The sequence below is a fragment of the Rousettus aegyptiacus genome, unplaced genomic scaffold (genome assembly GCF_014176215.1).
Source record: "Rousettus aegyptiacus isolate mRouAeg1 unplaced genomic scaffold, mRouAeg1.p scaffold_m13_p_3, whole genome shotgun sequence".
Lineage (NCBI taxonomy): Eukaryota > Metazoa > Chordata > Mammalia > Chiroptera > Pteropodidae > Rousettus > Rousettus aegyptiacus.
Genome location: NW_023416306.1, coordinates 101020150 through 101036029, shown reverse-complemented (window position 1 = coordinate 101036029; position 15880 = coordinate 101020150). Strand labels below are relative to the sequence as shown.

At 35.0% G+C, this 15880-nt stretch overlaps 1 long non-coding RNA gene across 1 annotated transcript in view; it reads right to left on the bottom strand.

The window, feature by feature from the left end:
- LOC107513527 overlaps positions 1-12305 on the bottom strand; it is a 479315-nt gene extending 467010 nt beyond the window's left edge. Inside the window, exons 1-2 of the long non-coding RNA XR_004956357.1 lie at positions 12233-12305; positions 2190-2273 (exon numbers count right to left, since the gene is read on the bottom strand). This is a non-coding gene — a long non-coding RNA (uncharacterized LOC107513527). The remainder of the gene's footprint in view (positions 1-2189; positions 2274-12232) is intronic.
- Between the last annotated feature and the right edge of the window lie 3575 nt (positions 12306-15880).

Below are 15880 nucleotides of genomic sequence, written 5' to 3'. Positions count from 1 at the left end.
ACGATTGTGTTCAGAGCTTGAGAATTTAAAATGACCAAAAAAAAAAAAAAACCCAAAAAACAAAAAAAAAACAACCTTCATACTAGCAATCACCATTTTTCCTGTAATCAAGTCCATACTTCTTTTCATATTCTTTCACTGGACTGCTTTCTTCTGTTTATTGTTGTTGCTAAACAAGGTGAGAGTTTAGGTGACATTTTTCAATGATGATTTCTTTTGAAATAACAAAGTCTTAAATGCAGTCTCTCTTTTACTCCTGCTATGTGCTATCAAATTCATTTTTGAACAGGAGGCACAAACTAAAATGAGTAAATTGCCCTTAGTAGGTAGTACTCTTTTCCAGACACTAGGAAGTAAATTGTCAAAGAGTTACACAGGGTTTTAGCTGCATGATTCCCATTGAGTTTAATGGGAGTTGCAAGGAAAACACCCCATGCAAAGCTTAGAAAAGTAGGGGTTAGTTTTCTTTATGGTCTCCACTGTATTTTATATTCTTTAACCTTGAACATTTTCTCTTCTCATACCTCTCTGTTCTCCCCCCCTCCTTTTTTGTATCTTATCCCTAAAAGGATATAGTCTTAGGCCTTTTCATTTACCCATCTGTATGTATAGCTAGTCAACTTACTCCACCCCAACACCAATTCCAAGTCTCACAGTAAAACACCTCTTTCTCCAAAGCCCTTACTCCAAACCATCTATTACTGTCCAGTTTATGTAGATAGAGAAAATATATTTTTTTTATATCTTAAGAAATATTGTTATAATATTAACTGGATATTTTTGAAATGTACTGTAATTCAAATGATATCAAAATTGCCTAAATTATATTCTTTGCCACTTCTTAAAAATGCCTATTAGTATTATCATTTCATGATTATTTAACTCAAGTAGTTTTAGGATTTCCTGAAAGTTCCCATAGAGCACAAACATATAAGTTACTGGGAAATACACCAGGCACTGCAAGGCAGTTATCATAGCCACTTAAGCAGCAAGTTAGCTAAAGTGATTCACAGGACAACTGTGAACAACATAATAGATACCATGATGTTAGATCCTGGCAGAATAGGTACAAGTTTCCATCGTGTCTGGGGAATGAAGGACACCCTTGTCTGTGTGATGGAGACAGCAATACCACGGTTGCCTGATGACATCTTATATAATACACTGCAACACACACACACACACACACACACACACACACACACACACCCTATGGGATTGTTCTAATTCCCTAGCAAGTTTTGATTGTGGAGAGAGCCAAACTAGACTAGCTTTGAGCTAGATTTTTATGAGTGTTTGGTTCTGTATAGAATGCACAAAAGGCCCAATCTTCGTGCCTACCACTTTTTTCATTACTGTGGCATTAATTACAAAGTAAGATGCCAAGTAATTGGCAAGGGGAACACTACTTGCTTATTTATCAGATACCTTTATCCTATGCCCCTGGCTTCTCTCCTTTACTGCACTTTTATAATAGATTAGAGGGTAGCAATGTACAGAGTAAAGGGTCTTTCCTTTGCACATTTATCACCCAACTTACCTTGAATTCTTTGTCCTATTTCAAATCATACCAGTAAAAAAGGATTTGCACGCAGCAACATATTAATCAACACACTATATACAAACACATAAAGTACGCTAAAAGCAAATGATTTACTATAAAAAATCCTCTCAGTTCACTCTATCACCTATGGATTAATTATTTCTATGAAACACTGTGGGAATGTGCCATAAAATACCAGATGCATTGAGCAAACATCCTAAAATCTCAATTCACAGGGTACCTCAAAAACATACAAGGACATATTTTTCTCAATTTGTTGTCTTATTTGCCCCCAGTTACTATCAATTACTACTGTTCTATCTCTGTGTTGATCATGACAAAAGATATGTTTTTCATAAAATAACACATTTGTACATAATAACGAGAACCTTGGTTCCCCGTTGCCGAATAGCACGTCTCGTGCTGTACAAGCGCAGTTGGCTGTCCAAGGACCCTGATGCCAAATTGCGGAGGATATTCTTGTCGCAGTGACAAATTGCTTGCTGGTGGGCTGTGCAGAGTGTTGTTCTGGCAGCATCAGAGTTGTCTACGTGTCTGTCACTTGGTTAGGCTGCTTTAATGCTAGGTGATTTCACCCTCACCCCCACTCCCTTTCCTTTTTCGTCAATGCATTTTTCAGACTTACCTTTGCTTCTCAGTGAATGGGGGCTTTAATATTCACTTGACAATGAGCCTATGGAAATGCCTTCCAAGCTCTCCGCACAGGTATCTGTAGGGTGAGAGAAGGATTTTTTTCACAGTGCCATACTTGTTTTCCATACAAACCTACAGGCTGCCATTACAGCCACCCACATCCCGGTTGGCAATGCACTTATGCAGTGAGCGCCTTAATGAATCCAGACAAAACTGCACAGCATTCCTGACACACAGGAAAATCATGCATTTTAATAGTATTGCAGGGTAATTTATTTCTTTAGTCAGTAAAATGTTCATGGTCAATGTTATTTGTTAACATTTCAGCAAAAAGATTATTCTACTTTTGATATGATACTTATTTTTAGAACTAAAAATATTTCTTTTGTAAGTTCCTTATATTAAGTATATCTCTTTAGGGAGGATCTGCTTTAAAAAAAAAAAGGCAGAAATGTAAACGAGTAGACAATCTTCAGTAAACAAATTAGCTTGTAAACATACTGCAGGCAATCCCACAGTGTCTGTTGACTACCTATGAAGGTATATAATTTAATGCCTCCAGATAATTTGTGGGTAAATTCTAACTGGCTGACGTTTTGAGATAAATAATAAATAATACTCCTATTTCATTACTGAGTTTATAATTAAGTATAAACATAAAAGCATTTAAAAAACTATAACTACAGGAGATACAGTATTGTAAAATTATTTTGTGAAACTGAAAAGGATAATGTAATGAATACAAAAGATGTAGGAGGCCTTTTTTAATGCTATGGAATGACAGTAGATTTTTTCTGTAAAACATATTTTGTAGCACTGGTATATTATTTAAGACTTGAAATGTATAAAAGAAGCTAATGGGTTTTTCACAAAGGATAATATACAATGGAATAATTCTAAAAGGAAATGAACAGGCTTTTAATCTTGTGAAAAAAAAAAAATGTTTGTTTTTGCTCCTCACATGTATAAATGTATTTGTTACCTTTATTGTTAAAACTGTAGCCCTGAATAAGTCCTGAATATTAATAGCTTTAATATAAAGCTAAAAGATAAGATTTGTTTCAAAGAGATAGTTATGTAAATAGGTAGGTAGATAGGTAGGTAGGTAGGTAAGTAGATTAATAAACCAAAGATTTCATTTACATTAATTAGAAATAATAATAATAAAGCCATAAGTAGTATTACTTGGCGAAAGACTAAAAGATATCTTAACAGTTTCAAATCTCAAGACACATAGGTAAAATGTTCAGCCCAAAGGGATGTTTAAATCAGTTTGTTTTCATTGTGACGACTGTTAGGACTTAAGTTAGCCCTGTGGACCACATGGGTATTTCTAAACTAAACTTACCAAATTATCTTTCCCAGAGACACTTTTGTGTTTCATTTTATTCTCTAAAAGCTGACAGCACAAATGTTCTAGCTTTCATCACTCAGGAGCATCTAGTATGAGGTTATTGATCCTAAAATTGCTAGGGTTTTCTAAGAATGCTCCTTGTTGGTTCTGCCCTGTTGTCACTGAAGTGGTTAAATCTTTGTTTGTTTGTTTTGTTCTGAATGGCTCTTAATGGATTAAGCTGTAGGCTTTCACCAAAGCAGTAACTGATTGTTAAAGTAGCAAGGAATAAACTAACCACAGGGTGTGTCTGTGTATGCGTGTTGCCAGAGCAAACTAAATTATGATCTTTAATTTCTAGAACTAAGCTAAAATAAATAGGTTAAATAAAACATTTCTCACTATCTTTAATAAATCTGTCTACTGTAAATTACTATGAATTATGTTAACCAATACCTACTATTTAATCAAATATTAACTATTTAACTATTTAATCAAAAGTTATTAAATTTAGCTATATAATGACCCACAGCTATTGAGTTAGATAATATTAGTTACAGCTGTAGAATCACATTTTACTATAAAATTAACATGTTTTGATTCTAGATCTGCTTTTCATAATTTTACCAATAATATTCAAAATAGTGATTCCAAGTTATATAAACCTTTCAAGCTATCACTGGGACTTTAAGTAAAAATGTAATTGCCTTCATAACATTACACTGTGGTTCTGGACTCATATAATTAGTTTTCAGCTCAAGTGTGATATTAAGTAGAGAATTAATGACTTGACGAGTAAAGACATACCCATATTTGAAGAAACAGATGGACATGCATGAACTTATATGGCTGTTTTATATAGTGCCAGCTCCTCTCCTCTCTAAGAGGAGAACCTTATTCAAGGTCTCATTACCAATGCACAGTGACTCCAAAAGCTAAACATTCAACTCAAAAAATGAAGGTCTATTAGACAACTCTCTTAATGGGTGTGATGAATAAAACACTACAGATTGGGTTCAAGTCACTCATCTCATCTTCAAGAAAGGCATACACTGCCACTCTTGAGAACCCCCTGGCTACTTGTAATGGAGGGTGACTCCCTCTGTCACAGTATGACAAACTCCTCTTGGATTTGCTGAGGAATATATTTTTTTCCCCAATGGGAAAATCGTGAAATTCTAGAAGAAATTAACTAAAATAAAATGGCCTATTCTTCAGTCTCGAATAGCCCCAGATCTATTAACCAAAGTTCACAGAGATAACAGTCCTTTGGCATATTTTCGACATAGCTGTTCCAGAGAGAGGCAACACAGCAGCTGGGCCTCTCTGAATGTTGTACTTGGAATATTGCATTTTGGAAATGTACTATGTTAGAAAGAATCAGGTTATTTTAAAAAAGAAATTAAAAGTTCTCCATCATACCTCTGGCTTCTCTTGGACATGGATATTGTATTTCATACTTGCACATATAAATGCAAATGAACAGTTTGTTTCAGCTCTTAGAACATTAGCTCAATTCATTAAATTTCATATGTAAAAGAACAGGAAGAAATTCTGTTTCTAAAAATTTTACACACAAAAATCTGAAACCTTGAAGGAAGTTTCTAATTTCTGTCTCATACTTGTAATAAATGCAATTGAATCGAAAGGGGGCTATATTAAGGGAATGCATAGGCTCCAAAATGAGAGTGCATTTATCGTATAGAGAAAACAACGGATTCTGCTATAATTCTGGAGCAGTCTTTATAATTTTCAAAATTCGATTTCAAACTGCTGATATTCTGATGACAGAAATAACTGCCACTACAACTCCAGAGCATTAAGAGAAGGGATTTCAATGAGTGCAATAAAAAAGAAGGCATTTTTTCCCCTTTTGTATGTAGTATTCTAAAATTAAGGTGGGAAAGGTGTTATAAAACTTAGATGAATACTCTTAGTGAACGACTAATTTTCTTATTGTGTGACACCCAAAAAGTCGAATGTAGTAAATATTTACATAAGGAAAATGATGTATTTGTAAAAAGCAAGGCCACTATGCTACAATCTTTTCCTGAGGCACTACACCAAAATAACAAGGGTAGAGGATTATAAAGGAAAAGAGTCTCCCCCACCCCGCACCTTCTTTCTTTTCTGATTAGATCTGGGATACCTCTAAATGACTTAATGCACTTTTTTTCTCAAACGCCAAGCAAACAAGCAGTGTATACAGAGGCTGCAGAGCCTCGTTGTGCGTATTTTTCTTACCATATTTTCCAATATTCCCTCATTCCTCTTTCTCCTTACTATTTCATCTTCCCTACTCACACTGTCCTGGTCCATATCCTCTTACATAACTAACCCTCTTCAAGTATCCTAGTCTTCCCTTGTCCCTCCTTTGTCATAAAGAGAGGAGGAGGGGCATTGGGAAATGACATGGCCCGAGACACACCCCTAAACTTCTTCCCTGTTTACACCACCACCTGCAAATGAGGGGAAACTTTTCAGAGTTTGAATGAAAAGCATTGGCCTCTCCTATAGACAGAGATGCACAATGAGGAAATAGCATTTGTTAACCAGGCTGAACCATTGAAAAGATCACACACTACAGGGTAGCTTTAGAAACTCGGAGGAATTTAGACCATCCCAGGTTAACTAAATGAGAAGCCAATAAATCAAGTGAACTTTCCTGACCCCTAGACATCCAAAAGCCCAAGTTTATACAGGACTTTTAAATAACTGGATTATAAAGACTTTTATTTTATTATTATTTTTAATTTCACGAGGATGAAAGAGTACTCGGCACGCTGGCAATAATCCACTTAAGAACAGAAATATGTTTGCATTTTGGAAATAAAGCACAAAACCATCCAGGACTGATTGTCAATAAATTGATATCAATAGTGCTGCGGTTTTGGTTACCACGTTTGAAAGATGAAGCACAATTTTAAAGTGTTCAAAAAAATATGATTCCCCAGGTTTTCATTGCATTCTTAGAATAGAAACAATATGATTTAAAGTAAAATTTAGAAGAATTAATTTTAAAAATGGAAGTATAATACAAATCTAACCTACTGACTAGTCCTCGTTACAAAATATAGCTCCTGTAGAAAAGTACTGGTAAAGGTGAAAAGGTTTATAAAATCTATTTGATTTTTTGATCATACAAATGATATGCACATATAGGCTCCAGTAGCTTGAAATGATATTTGCAGTAAGAACCTTCCTTTCACTAATTTGAACTGTGAAATAGAATGGGGAAGGAATTTCAAAGGATATATTTATTAGTGTGTTTGCTTCTAGCTTTGCCCTCTCATTGTATCCTCAGAGTTTTGAATGAAAATGCTTACCTTTTTCCAAGAGGTTCTAAGGGCTTGCCCCTTTATATCTATGTATATTTAGAATATATGAAATGTTAAAAATAGATTAGCATTTCCAAATATCTCAGTAGTAGTACTAATTCTTTGCATTTGTCAGTATATGGGTGTGTGTATACCAGGTATTAAATAATTACAAATTGTCATTATGTTTAATCGAGAGTATATTTTTATTGGATTAGTTTTAATAGAAGGTGTATTATAATAATCCAGAAGATAGGTAGACAACAGAGAGTTCATATAGATACACACACACACACACACACAGACACACACACAGACACACACACACACACACAGAGAGAGAGAGAGAGAGAGAGAGAGAGAGAGAGAGAGAAATTTTAGTAGAGTCAAGGGGATCAATTTTGGCATGGAATTATTTTCTGCCCTTATGTTAGTGTATACAGACCTTTCCCCCTTTAGATCAATTATATGTAAGGATTGTCATCTTTTTAAGTAATTATGAACCAAAAATATCATAGATTTTTGTTTGTTTGTTTGTTTGAAAGGGACATAAACATCACCTTTTAGCATAAATGGATGGCCAAAATGTCCTCAAGAAGCATGAAATTGTTAAGGGGTTTGATATAAATGTCTATGGCACTCCAGACCTCAGGTTCTGAATTCCTTCAGAAGAAAGCTTCAATCATGCTTTTATCTCTCAAATACTTTACTATTTCTGCAGTTCTTCCACTGGTGCCCAGAGCGTTGCTCAGACCCATTAGAAGTTCAGCAATATGGGTTGACTGACCACTGTTCTTAAAAGGGAAATTGCATCCAGTCCAGGATTCATTGCTACCCATTCCATTATTTTTTCCTTGAGAAGCCAGAATCTCTAACTCTTATTTTGAGAGACCAATTCTCTCTTTCTCTCTCTCTCTCTCTCTTTCTCTCTCTCTCTCTCTCTCTCTCTCTCTCTCTCTCTCTCTCTCTCTCTCTCTCTCTCCCCCCCCCCTCTCTCTCTCACACATCATTTAAATTCTAATTTTAAAAAACCAATAAATGTTGCTTCGACTTCCGTTAATACCCATCCACCCTACCCCACTTTTTTCCTTAAGGAATATAATGGAAAAAATAAGAAAAATATATGTTAAAATAAAACAAAAACAGGTGTTACAGCCCCTTAAAAGAATTCACTCTCAGATGGCAATGAGACTAGTGAAAATAAATGATAGCAGTGGTCAGGGGATTTTTTTTCAGCTGAACACAGTTTTGCACACAAATAAAAATCAGCTGGGGTTGGAATGTAAGGAAACTAACAGAACACCTACTATGTGTCAGGCACAAAACATAATCAGGATGAAGAACTGTACAAAATCTGAGAGAAGCTGATTTTTTTTGTGTTCACCTTCTATACAAATTGTCTTAATCTATTTGAAGTTAAGACTTCTCTGATAAAAAGATGTTAGGCATTAGGCATTTCTATTTGACTTTGATAATGTAGTTAGAGAAGAATACCTGGCACATAGTAGAAACTTAAATATTTGTTAAACGAGTGAATGGTTATAAGTACTTTTAAAAGGCAAAATAAATCATCTGCCACTTCTAATGTATTTGGAAAGACATCAATAAATGGCTATTGTAAGAAAGATTGCAGATGCTAGTTAAGGTAATCTAACTGTGTGGTAGTTTATTTGTTCTACTACAGAATTTTGTTGAGAACCCCTGGGGGAAAACTTTTGTTGTGATTACTTCTAGGCTGGCAGTCAGTGACTCTACCACAGAACAAAATTGCCAACCAAGCCCATGTCCTTTCTTCATGTCCCTGCCATTTAACCATCCAGTTGTTAACACATTTTAAAATCTGACAGGTTATTTCACTTCCAAAATGATACTAAGAGTCACACATGTCAGAACTCTACTTGATAAGTTGTGTTCATTTCAAATGTGGTATGTGAGCACTGAATCCTCACTCTTTAAATTCTGCAAAGTGTATCAATAATTATGCCAAATCTATCCACAGTTGATTGAGGTGTTTTCAGTTTGATATGGGTGTCAAAAAGTGAATATTAACTTTATTCAGATCTTTGCCTAGTATGCTGAATGGAACAAAATCCATTCATACATTACATATTCATTCCTACTACTAGAAATTAGGAAAAGGTATCTCAGATTCCATGCACATTCTCTTTGTGGTTAGAGGTGACTTTGCCACCTGGCATCCTTTCCCTCTTTATTACACCCAATTATATCTGTCATATGTAAACGTTCTAAGAAGGATACAGATTTGTGTACAAGGAAATAGTTTCTTTTTAACTCTAATTCCTAATCTATTTGCAAAGATTAATTCTTCTTCAGTTATAAAGTAAATGTTAAACGGAGATCTACCACAATTTCTTCTCTTTCAGGCCTCTCCTGATTTAATCTTAATGCTCTTACTGTATCATGAGTGGCTGAACTTTCTTCTGAGAAAATTCAGTGATGGAAACTCTTTACTTCCCACATGTATTTGTGACATCTCAAATTTGTAGCTGTATTTGCCCTGGGACAGACAGAAATAGTCAATGAAGAAGATAGGAGCAATATGATTTTGTATGTAAAGTGATGTCATGAGGCACCAAGCTAGTAATCCAGGAAGACTCAAAACATATTCTTAACCAATCAAAGTGAACATAAAATATAAATTGAGTAAAAAATAATTTCTAATAAATAATACACCATCATTGGAATGGGGAACATCACTCTATTAAATTTACTAAGGGAGAAGTTTAAAAAGGTCAACCTTAATTTTATTTTATGATCATAAATCTCTTCAGTAAATTTGTTACCAATTAAATGTTGTAGTTAAATTCATCTCTGTATGTATGTATTTTTTTCAAATGCTAATTCTTGGCAATATAATTGAGGACAATTATTTTTTAATTACGTATGTTTCCATGTCTAGAATTCTTTCCCTGCAAAAAATCCTCTGGCTAAGGGTGCCAGTGGCCTTAGGTTAAAATCTAAACATTAAGTTCATCGTCATCTTTTAATTTTGTGGCCTTGAGCATTTGACCTAAAGAGGTGTTGGAAGTTCACAAGGGCAGGACTAAATAGAGCAGACACTTGTCTTTGGAGCCCAAGCCCTGACCTTAAAAATGTAAAATGAATTGCCTACTCCAGAGGATATTGTTATAGTAAGGTATGTGAAAATGAGCAGTAGGAATGTGAAAGAAAAAGAAAAGGAGAGATATTTGGAGCAGAGGGGGTTAGGAAAAGCATTTTAGAGACTTTGGCATAAGTATTTGACATATCTATTATATTTGTTTAATATTTTGTTTTTAACCAAGGTCTCTTTTAAAACTAGATAGAAGAGTTAGGTTTCTGACTTTTAATGAATTGCTGTGAAATTTGGTTACATACATTACTCCAACCCTGGGGAGGGGGGGAGGGAAACAATTACAGTTCATTATATGCATTTCAAGTTGTTTATTCCTTATGATGCCCAAGGATAGTTTAGGGACTTGCTTCTGCCAAGAGCTCCCCACCACCACCAATAATTTCACAACAGAGTAAAAACACATGGACTTTATATAAAATAAAAATAGAAGTGATATAAGGGTTGTATTTTTATAGCTGTATTTGAGTACATTTCAAATGAATGTTTGTTAAACAGGGGGAAAAATCAGACTGGCATTGTCGTGATTCTAAGCGAATTAGGTGAGGCAGGAACAGGAAGAATCTGAGTAGCTTGCATTTAATTAGCACTTACTGGTACAAAATAAATTAGACAGATTTGTCTTGTTTTATGAGCAAGATCCTGTTTTTCTATTTCATTTTCTTTGTGCTTTTGGTAAGGACGGATCTGGCGCTTTGGATACTAAATAGGCAACTAATTCAATCGGTGCTTTCTCCGAGGGTCTGCTTGCAAACCAGTGCCAGACTCACTGGTCCTTTGTGTGCTGCCCGCCCTGCATGTGTCTGGGCTCCCCTGGCCAGTTCGTTTTTTTGTCTCTGATGGTTAATAAGCTTTGAGCCTAGTAGTCAAATGTGGTGGGAACGGGGACAAGACGAGGGTCCTTAGTGAAGGTGTTTGTTGTTAAATAGAACAATTCAGCTGTCTCTTTAGAAAACTTGACAAAAGGAAATGCTCCCTGCTGAAAATTTTCTTAGCCTGTTGCACAAAAGATGAAGTTTGTTTAAGAAATTGCTGCTAAAGAAAGCGTCAACCCATTAAGGTAATTATATGGAACCTGTGCCGTATAACAGCTTAATTGATGTTAATGTTTGTCTAATTGGTGATTGGGAGAGTGCAAAGGACTAAAGGTCTTCCGAGCACTTTCAGTCACGGCTCTGAAAGGGGCTCTTCTGGTTTTCACAGTTATAACAATGCCTGCGCGTCTTTCTCAGATTACGCCTTGTTTTCAGCCCCTTACAGCATTCTGCTCCACTACTTAAAGCGTAAAATAAGGGTGAAGAGCCATTGTCTAATGCAGCCTTTTTCAAAGAGTGTTTCTGACAGGGATTGTTCTAGGAATCAGGCAGGAGAGAAGGGAGTGTGAGAGGTGAAAGCCACTATCACCCACTTGTGTCACCTCCCCAATGAGCAGCAAGAGCCGCCTAATTGCTGCATCTGTTTTTTTTCCCCCCTCCAAGCCTCCTTTCTCTTAAACAAGATCCTTACACCGATGCCACATGTTCCTGTGGAATCTATCAAACAAAACAAAACAAAAAAACACCCCAACCTGGCTGACATTTTTAAAATGTTAGGAAAACATATATAATAAATGCGCACACAAAAATCTATGAACCTTTATCTTTTCTAAGATTTCACACACTGGTATGGACATATTTACAAATGTAATTAGAGAAAACAACACATGTATGTGACTTTTCTTTGCAAAGATACAGACATGATTATTATATGGATTCTTACACATGCAGACACAAATGTATAAAGCTTACGTTTGTTTTCATATGAGAAAGCCATTTAAATGTGCCATCCATCTTTATGATTAAAAAAAAAGGAATAGTAAATGTCATTGATCCAGGCTATAAAACTCAAATGCTTAAATATTTTGCATCTCAAGATAAAATGATTAAAGAGCCAAGACCTCTCTTAAAAAAAGATCTCAGCTTGCACTCATTCATTCACACATACACAATGCATTTAACATCCACCTCTGAAAAGTTATAGTGCTCGAGCTTTTCAATTTTTATGTTTTACATTCCTATATTTAACAGATTGATATTTTCCTGTTTGTTCTCTTTAAGATTTCTTTTCTACGTACAGAGTGTATTCATGTGCTATCCTAATGAGGAAATGACGAGTTTTTATCAACCTTATTAAACATACACCCAGAAGATATCCATTTTAATAAGGGGCCAATTACTAAGTGTGTCTTCAGTTAGAAAGAACTTAGCTTTTACCTTGTTCTTTGGCTCTCCATGTCTCTAATTAATTGAATCTTGAAATCGTTGGACTTTCAGCTTAAGAGAAGACTGAAGAAGGGAACTTAACAACACTGCCTATTCCTTTATGTCTAGAACAGGCTAAAAAAAAAAAAAAAAAAAGGAAAAAAAAAACACCTGTAATGCTAAAAGACTCAGGCTTTTGTCTGTTTCTAATATTACTTTTCTGCCTAATTGCCATCACTGCCACGTACATTAGGCCCTTTTTCAGCAGGGTTAAAACAGGGCCAGTGATGAATGGAAAACTGATTGTACTGCTGTCAAACTTGAATGTGAGGCTTATTCTAGAGATAGAAGTATGAGGAAAAGGACAGAGAATTGCACTTCATTAAAGCTCTACCAAGCTGATTGGAGTGGAGGAGGTAATTGAGATTTAAAGTGGCATTCCCATCACACTGTCCCTTTTTCAACTTAACAACTGTCATTCAAGCCACATAGGGCAACAATTGGCCAGATTTCCCAGCTCTTCTGAGTAATAAAACAGACACTCACCTTCTGGCTATTCGTTTTACTTACTTTGTTCTAATTTCCAATTCATGTGTCATTAGTGAACGAAGATTGACAAGAAATAGCTTCGACCTCACAGATTTGACCTTCAACCCCAGAGACCCAACTCTAGTCTGAACATAGGTTGGAATATGCTAAGAAACACCTTGCCTTTGCACAAGAATGAATGGCAGTTTTTTCATCATTGTACCACCCCCTGCTTGCCACTACATTTAGACTATGAGACATGTCAACTGCCTGTCACAATTACAATAGACACAGCAAACCAGAATTTTCCTCAAATCCAAGGGGAACTTCCTGAACAAAGAGTAAATTTTATTGCACAGATTTTGGAGACCTCCAATTTGTAGAGCCATAATGAATGCATCCCACAGACAAATAGGTAGTTGTTAATTATCCCAGCAATTTCTTTTTTTAATGTGCTAACAACACAGCATGCTAAGCCTTCATATCCTACACTGTTACCTGATGATCTCATCACATTTGAAAAGATGGTAGTCTGGGAAAAAGGCATTATTGGCATTATTATAGCAAGTATGCATGACAATAAGTTACATGATTATAATCCCTTATTTTTGTGATTTAATAAAAAGAAAGAGTGATATTTTGGAAACAGATGGGTTTGGCTACACCTTTACAGAAACAGTTGAAGTAGTTTACCTATAGTATCACTTTGAAATAAACATAATTTTTGTATTTTCCTTGACCGATTATCCTACAGCTTATATATATTCATTTTGTGTCATCAAAGGATACTGTTGATAAATAATTGCAGAAGGGCCAGACCTATGACCTGTATAAGAACCTTCAATTAATTTAAAAGTAACTTATGCCCTTTCCATAGTTTTGAATAGAAATTGGCTCCTGGAAATCTATTATGGTTAGGAAACTGTTATGGTTTCTTCATACTGACTAACAAAGATTTTAGTAATTCTAGTATTACATCCTTAAATAGACAGAATAATGAACACCACCACTTTTTTTGTGCCAAGAGTTTAGAAAGTTGACTCTGTTTCCTTGATGATAAAACATTTTGAAAACACTGCCAGGTTACTGCTTTGATGTCATTTTAATGAAATGTGAAGTCATTTTCATTTTACCAGCAATATTCATTCTTCTGCAGTTTCTTTTTTTAAAAAAAAATCATGTGTATATGACTATATTGACTTCACTGTGATGCATGTTGAAGTTTTTTGGGTTTTCTCTTGTAATATTCTTCTATTATAACATTGATTTGCATAACTTATTATGCTTTACTGGGTTCTGAATTTCTTATGTGTGTTGCTGAAAAAGGAGAATACAATGTATTTTCTTACAGGAGGATGCATTAACTTTCATGAGAAACCACAATTGTTACCACATCATCTGTAAGCACTCTCAAAGCTACTATCTTCAGAACATTTAAATAAAACTCAAAGAACTGATTCTTTTTGAAGAAGGTGATTAGCATATAAATACTAAAGAATCATTTCAGAATAGGACATACTTCCAGAGTATGACATAGTAAGAGTTTACCAATAATTATAAAAATTCAGGTAGTCTATTGTGGATAGAGCATTCTTTATTAGATCCATGTCATAATTATGTGTGAAACATGCTTTCAGGGTAACTACAATAACACATTTACCACAGCTTTGCCCTGATGCGTGTACCCTCCCTGTTATGACAGTGATCTTCAAGCCAAACAGTAAAGAAAGCTCTTTGTATTTGCAATTTTGCTTCCTTGTGGGTAAATTTTCTTGTCCTTATAGGTCAAGAGAAGGTCAGAATTTATGGTTTTATCTCGACAACACATTTGTGGTCATCAAAAGAAATAAATCTCAGACTGTTGGTAGCTACTGTAGAGCTGTCTTTTATCCTATACCTGTGACAATTACTCTGTGTTAGTGAAGCTAACAAGAGTTAGGCCATAGGTCAAGGGTCAGGGCACTGTCAAGAGGAAGTCAGTCTTCAGTCCACTAAATCTCTTATCATTTTCAACTAATGTGATATCCATCTGTCAGTCTGAGAATGTAGGCTATTGTCTTATTCTAAGTGCATCACTTTCTCCCTCAAAGAGAGCACATTTTATTACTTTTCTCATAAATACCATTTTCTATCTTTAAAATTTCATCTTCAAAATAAACACACTGAACTAGTAAATGCTATTTTTATACTAAAGTAAAAACAAGAAGCAATATTAAAGACAAGTTTCAGGTATTCGTGTTTGTTTGATTTAATGGTTAGATGTCATGAATTGGTTCAACGAAATGAATAATAAAATGAATAACACTGGAGAAATAATAAGTGACAGAATAGCTCAACAATGTAACATGTGCCCAAATGAGTCTGTTTCTGAACGTGGGCAGGCTCACCCCAAGTATTATGGACTAGTGCAGTATCATGCTAACGAGTATGTTTCCATATTATAATAAAGCACCTTCTGAGAAATGTTTTTATAATGGACTTCAGTTGAGTTGATATGTATACACAGTAGGATCTGCTTATGCTATACTTGAATATAATGAAATTCCACTTATAATGCAGTACAGTGAAAGGCTCAGTTATCCTAGCAGTGCAATATGCAAATTGCAATTCTTCTTGTCATGAGAGTCAACTTGCAAGGAAATTCTTGTCTCAAAGAATCTTCCTTAAAAAAAAAGAAAAAAAAAAAAAGCTTTACTAGGTATCAAAATATTAAAAGAGAAGAATGTATAGTTTAAGAGTCATAAGGTTAAAAGTGACAAAATTAGGTTGTTCAGACCTCTTTTCACTTCACAAAGAAGCTTCATGCTATCCTTTGTCTCCAGAGAAATGTAAAGTAAAACTCTAGCATTTACATATGTCTCTTTCCTTCTGGTAACTCCTATAAGAATAACACAGTGTGGTGAAAAGTTTTAGAATGGAACTCAGGGATCATGTACTTTAGCCTCAAATCTGCTATTGGCTAGTTGAATAGCATGAGTCTCGGTTTCCCTAGCTGTCATATGGGAGTGAGAGTTCATTATTCTCAACCCTATGGATTTATAAAAGCTTAACAGTATCTATTTACATCCTCTGTTACAGATAGAAACCTCTCTTCTGTGCTCCCTAAAAAGACTTTTAATTCCTAATAAAAGC